The sequence below is a fragment of the Cibotium barometz genome, chromosome 3 (genome assembly GCF_041138505.1).
Source record: "Cibotium barometz isolate CiBa-2024 chromosome 3, ASM4113850v1, whole genome shotgun sequence".
NCBI lineage: Eukaryota > Viridiplantae > Streptophyta > Polypodiopsida > Cyatheales > Cibotiaceae > Cibotium > Cibotium barometz.
Window position 1 is genome coordinate 65406537 of NC_141048.1, and position 6275 is coordinate 65412811.

Sequence of the window (6275 nt, forward strand, 5' to 3'; positions counted from 1 at the left end):
TTGATATAAAATACTGGATGAACTCTAACATGTGGAGGTAGTTTAAGTTCATACGCAACCGTGCCAATCTGATGTATAAATCGAAATGGACCACAATATCTAGGAGATAAATTCGAGCATTTTCCTATTGACAAAGTCTGAGAATCTTTAGGAACATTAAAATAAACCAATGCTCTTAGTTCAAAAGATCGAGATGAGCATCCCCTATCAACATAAAACCATGCCCTATCCTGAGCACTCCTGATAGAATCCCGAGCTTCGATCAGCATTTCTTGCATATCACGCAAGAAATCCCTCGATGCATCAAGCTCGATGTCCTTAAGACCGAAATCAATAGGTGCCCTGGGTTGATACCCATACATAAGCATGAACGAACTAAAACCAGTAGCCGTATGTTTAAAACTGTTATAGGCAAATTCCATCATTGGAAGATTTTTTTTCCAAATTAATGCTTTTCTAGAGACATAGGCACGAAGCATATCCTCTACAATCTGATTCATACGCTCTGTTTGCCCATCAGACTACAGATGATCAGAGGAATTGATACTCAAAGTAGTTTCCTCGTTGTGAACCATTCGGAATAAAATAGAAAGACATGGCATTATAACTGCAAGAACTAGGGATCCATCGGCGACCCGACATACCCATATCTGCACAGGGAATCATCGACGTCCCAAGTTACCCATATCAACATAAGGAGTCATCAACGTCTCGACGAGATGAAACACATATGTACATCTGTAAACCATCAGGTGGATTGTATAAATCACCTAGATCACAAGATTGGGTGCAATCTCCCCCCCCCGACATGTGTGGCTCCACTCCCACACGTGGTATTTAAATCATATTAATAAATTTAGCCCTTGGGCCATAAATAGCATAGCTTTTCCAAAATTGGGCTTTTACAAAATTGAACCTTAGTCCAAGGCATTTAAAGCATCTCATAAAAAATAAACCTTGCTCAACATATGTACAATGGGCCAAACCATACAAAATTAAATATTTAACACACATGTGCTTAGCTAGATAATCTCGTCCAATGTCCACCTTGGTTGTCTCGAACTCATGATCTATACTCAACATAATCCACAATGTTAGATCATAATTACTTTGGAATCATTCACAAAAATAATTCTAACAAATAGAAATCACTACCATGCTTCACACATGAACTATACATCACACATAATTAATTGGATTCACTCCCATGATAAAATATTCTGAAAAATCTCACTCTCGTGAAAGATGTACCTGCAATCTTAAAAGAATGGCGTAATCCAAAACATGGAAGCACTATGTATACACAGCAGCAAAATTGAACCTTTGGGATGTAGAGATATACAAGAGATAGATGCCCATTATTCCTTGACTTTTCAAGTGGCAAATTTCCCAAGAGCAAGAAGGAGATATATACTCGGGCTTATAAAGCAAAGCAATCAACCATGGTATGAAACTATAAAATTAGATATTTCACTTTAATTTAAATATTATTAGAGATATTTAACTTTGGGATGTAGAGATATACAAGAGATAGATGCCCATTATTCCTTGACTTTTCAAGTGGCAAATTTCCCAAGAGCAAGAAGGAGATATATACTCGGGCTTATAAAGCAAAGCAATCAACCATGGTATGAAACTATAAAATTAGATATTTCACTTTAATTTAAATATTATTTCTTATATATTTTGTAATGGTGAATTCTATTATAAAGTCTGGAAGTCTATGTGATAAATCACATATTCAAGGCAAAGGTAAAGGTCTCATAAAAGATGAAGGGGATGATGAAGATGAAGAGGATGATAACGCGATGAAAGGGAAAAAAGTGCCAAAAAGGATGCAACGAAGGGAAAGGTAAAAGGAAAGTCACTACAAGAAGGGGACGACTCCAATACCTCTCCATCAGAATATGATGAAAGCAATTCTGATGATAGCACACACAAGATTGAGGCAACCCCAAAAGTTGAAGAAGTTGGTCATGCAGCAACACAGGTGTAGGGCACTCTTTTACTTGTGGTTCATTGGTATTATTGTTACATTGTTTACATACTAACATATATTAAGTTATGGATTCAAATAAGCTTGGCAAAGAGGTGAAGCGCTAAATGCACCATTGCGACCAATTCATCCACCTAGCCTAGGTGACCTGACTCCAATCCAAATGAATTTGCTAGGTATGATTTTACTCATTGGCAATAATAATGTAAAGTATTTATGTGGTGCATGCACTTACAAAATGTACGCTTTGTAGAGTGTCTCGCCGTGCCATGATAGTAGTTCTTGGTGCTCCTAGTAAACATCAAAGTACTAGTTCATCTACCGTTATAGAAGCCTCGGTATTAATAGATGTAATAATCAATTGTGACCACATGTGAAATGATTGTAAAGGTGTGTCTTTTATATCATGTAATAATAATTGATATATAACTCTACTCAACATGGTGTGGCAGGACATCATTCTACAAAGATGATGGCATGTGTTGGGGATCCTTTGAAGATAGGTCTTGCACTTCTGAGCTAGTAGTGTCCACCAGAGCTAGAACATGTCTTTGATATGTTGCTGAAGGCCAACGTAGGAGACATGACCTTTACTGTTAAATGTGTCAATACAAACACTGCATGTGATTATATTATAGTGAGGTTGCCCTCACAAGAGGTTCTATTTATGGTTTCCCTGATGTGGAATCTCTACACATGTGAGTGATGAGATTATTTTCCCTTCATTAAGACCCTGTGTGTTGTTGTGCATATGTTGCGTGTGTATATCATGCTTGCGTTTTTTGTGTATGTCATTCTAATTAATGTCACATAGATGGAGAGGAGCATGCATTGCTTCAGACTTGTGAGACCATCTTAGACGACAATGGCCCTATTATTGTCATCGGTACTATGTACCGAGTGGCAACCATTATATCTCACACCAAGCATTCTGGCTTCTCTTTGGAGACCTTGGTGAATGTGCGATGTACAACACAAATTGGAAGGACCTTTGGACAAGAGGTAAGCAACACTAACCACATAGGTTTCCATTGAGCATCACTTTTTACTACAAAAAATTATCTCATACTCTTGTGTAAATACATACCTTGGTCATTACTACCTTCATGAGCATAGTTGGACAAAAACATACACAACCTTTCTCATCTGATTATATCATTAATCCTTACAATATGATACACTAGGGTAGACGCCCAGATGGGACAGTATGGCGAGGTATAGAGTTAACTCTTCATGTGCTCCTAAATAAGGGCCTTACATTTTTTTGGTGAAATTAAGAGAGATATTTTCTTTGCAAGTGGATCTCAACGTGGATAGGACTTTTGGGATAGCTTGTTGAGTTGTCATGTAAAGCAAGGGCAAGTATTAGTAGAGCTTTATGCTAGATGTGGAGATTGTGCTATGGTAGCACAAAAATTAGGCATAAACATTGTTTGTATTGATCTCGAAGAGGATGTAGTGGAGGGTGTCTTGATGAAGATTTCATTGTAGTGTAGTAAACATATTTATTTGTGAATATTCAAGTGATTCCATCTACAGTGATATTTATATACATACAAACCGATAAAGAATCGACATTTTTTGTATTGTGTGGATGAATAAGGTAATGAAGCATTTGTAGACTCGAGGATCTATATACAAAACATGAGTTAAGTAAGCTTTGTTGAGAAATAAGAAAGAAGTATAGAGAGAGTGAGCAAAGAGAAGGACAGAAAGAGTGAGTGAGAGAGAAAGCGAGAGAGAGAGATAGAGAGAGAGAGAGAGAGAGAGCAAAGAGAAGGGAAGAGAGAGAGGGAGGATAACGAGCTTGATGTGCAAAAATTTGGTGCATTTTCAAAAAAGTGTGCAGAAATTTACTATAGTTTCAAGAAAGTGTGCAAAGTACAGTGCAGAGTTGTGCATAACTGTTGTACCAATTTTGCAGATTTCAAGATTTTATGGGAGTTGGTACAAATTTTCAAATTTCAAGCAGCAGTTTGAGAAGGTGCACATCCACAGAAAGCGAGCAAGTAGAGTCCTTGCAGAGGTTGTAGAGAAGAAAGGAAAAAGCCCATTGAGAACCAATGAAGCACAAAGTCACAACAAAGTTAAGCGACTTTCTCTCTACAACAGGCGTTCAATCATCACATAGGAGCAAGCGTTCAAGACTACATATTTCTAAGGGTCATCGTTTTCAGCACATCATAGTTTTCAGCTCTAATCTTGTGAAGGCTGCCTCCTAGCCTCTCCAAAGAGCCTTTTTCACTTTTGTGCAGCACAGAGTGTAAATGCAGATCACAGCAGCACACGCCTGTGCAAACCAGCCTAGCCAGTTCACTCGTTCACTTTCAATAGCTGCGGCAGTAGCTTCATCGCCTCACATTACCATTGTAGGGTAGCACGATCTCATGCAAGCGTCAAGAGCATCGCTCAGGCGTTCATGCACAGCTGCTCTGGTCATCCAGGTCCTCAAGAAACTTGAACGTGACCAGACCTGCAGACAGAGGCCAACGACGGTGAGGTAATGATTCTGAAGGCTCAGCGCAGTCAGTAGGCAGGGCTAGTACTGTGGTATTTGGCATTTGGGAATTTTTTCTAATTATTTAGAAATTTTTAGAGCATTTTTATGGTTAAAAATATATATTTTATGCATTTTGGTAGGTTTTCCACGGTGATGCTATCAATTTTTCTACCAAAATTTCTGCTGAAAAACAATATGGAGCAGCCAATTGATCCCGTGTGCGTGGGATTCTTTTCTCCTCTCAAAACTGAAATTTTCTTCTATTTTCCTCTCCCGCATGTGTGAATACCTCTTATTAGGTATATTTTGATTAATCTTAATTATAATTAAGATTAAAAAATTTAATTAAAGCTTAATCCTCCTCTTTATTAAACAGAGAAGAAGGGGGTGGTGAGAGAGATTAGATTGAAGAAGAAGGAGAGAGGGGAGAGGGGAGACGCTCCTCCTCTCTCACAAATAAATCGCAACACACCGGGGGGGGGGGGGGGGGGGGACTACACGCTGCCGGTAGAAAATCAGCCCTCCCCCCCAAAAAAAATTTAAAGCTTTGAGTTTAAAGCTTAATAAAGCTTTTAATTATTTTTAAAAAAAAACTTTTTAAAAAAGCTTGAAAAAAAGGAGAAAATATGAGATTTGAGAAAAAAAATCTCTCTAAATTTTCTATTTTTTTTTCTCTTGGAGCCTTTTGGCTTTCCACTTTCTCGGGAAACCTATTGACTTTCCGATTCCGAGGATCTTTTGACCTTTCGGATTCCAGAAACTTTTGACCTTTCACATTCTAATTTTTTTTTTGTCTTTTCATTTTCCCAAAACTGTTGGCTTTCCGTATTCCGGGAAGACCATTGTGGGATTCCAAAATTTTTGGACCATTTGTATTCTAATGCATTCGGGGTAAATTAAAATTTTTAAAAAATTCTTAAAAATTAGTGAAAAATTAGACAAAGATTATTTTAAATTTCTGAAAAATGAAGGATTGGTGTTTGGCATGTGATGTGTCCATTCGGGCATCTGTGACCATTTAAATTCCTTTAAAAATCTATTTTTTACCTAGAAATTTAGAAAATCCATCATGGGTTAGTTGATCTATTTGTTTTGATGGATTTTATTAGATGGTTTCTAAGTTTTATATGGACTCATAAAGTTCTGCCTATATCACTTATGTCTAGGGATTTTTAAGGAGTGCTACATACATGTGTTTCACTTTCTTACTTTCGAGTTTTGTTTGAACAACACCACGTTCATATACTCCGGATTGATAAGTTGGTCACCAATTTTAATGCTTCTTTTGGCATGATTAATGACCATTAGATGGCATGCATTGATTTTTATGATCAACTATGGTTTTCATGGATTTGAGGTGCTTATATGCTTTTATCCATGGTTTTATAAGGATCTTTTGATCTTTTGGATAATTTCATATGTTTTGAAGGTAGCATTTGCCTTCGTTTTTGCACGTAATTTTAGAGTATGTTCCTTATACTCTTCTATATATTCCAACGTAGAGACCTAGTTGCTTATATATCTAGGTGAATTGTTATTTTTCTACTCCAAATTTTTGTGTTTATTGGGTAGTTATCATTAGAAAGGCGCCAATAATTCAAATTCTTTTCTAATGATGTACTCGGAAAGAGTTATTCCTTGATGTGGTCTCAGGTATATAGAGATAAGTTTTAGTATGTGAAAGTCTGGGATAAGGCCATCTCAATCCTTTTATGCAGGATTTTATTCATATTTCCTAGATGGCAGACTAGGGAGTTCCAAATTGGTAAGGTATGTATG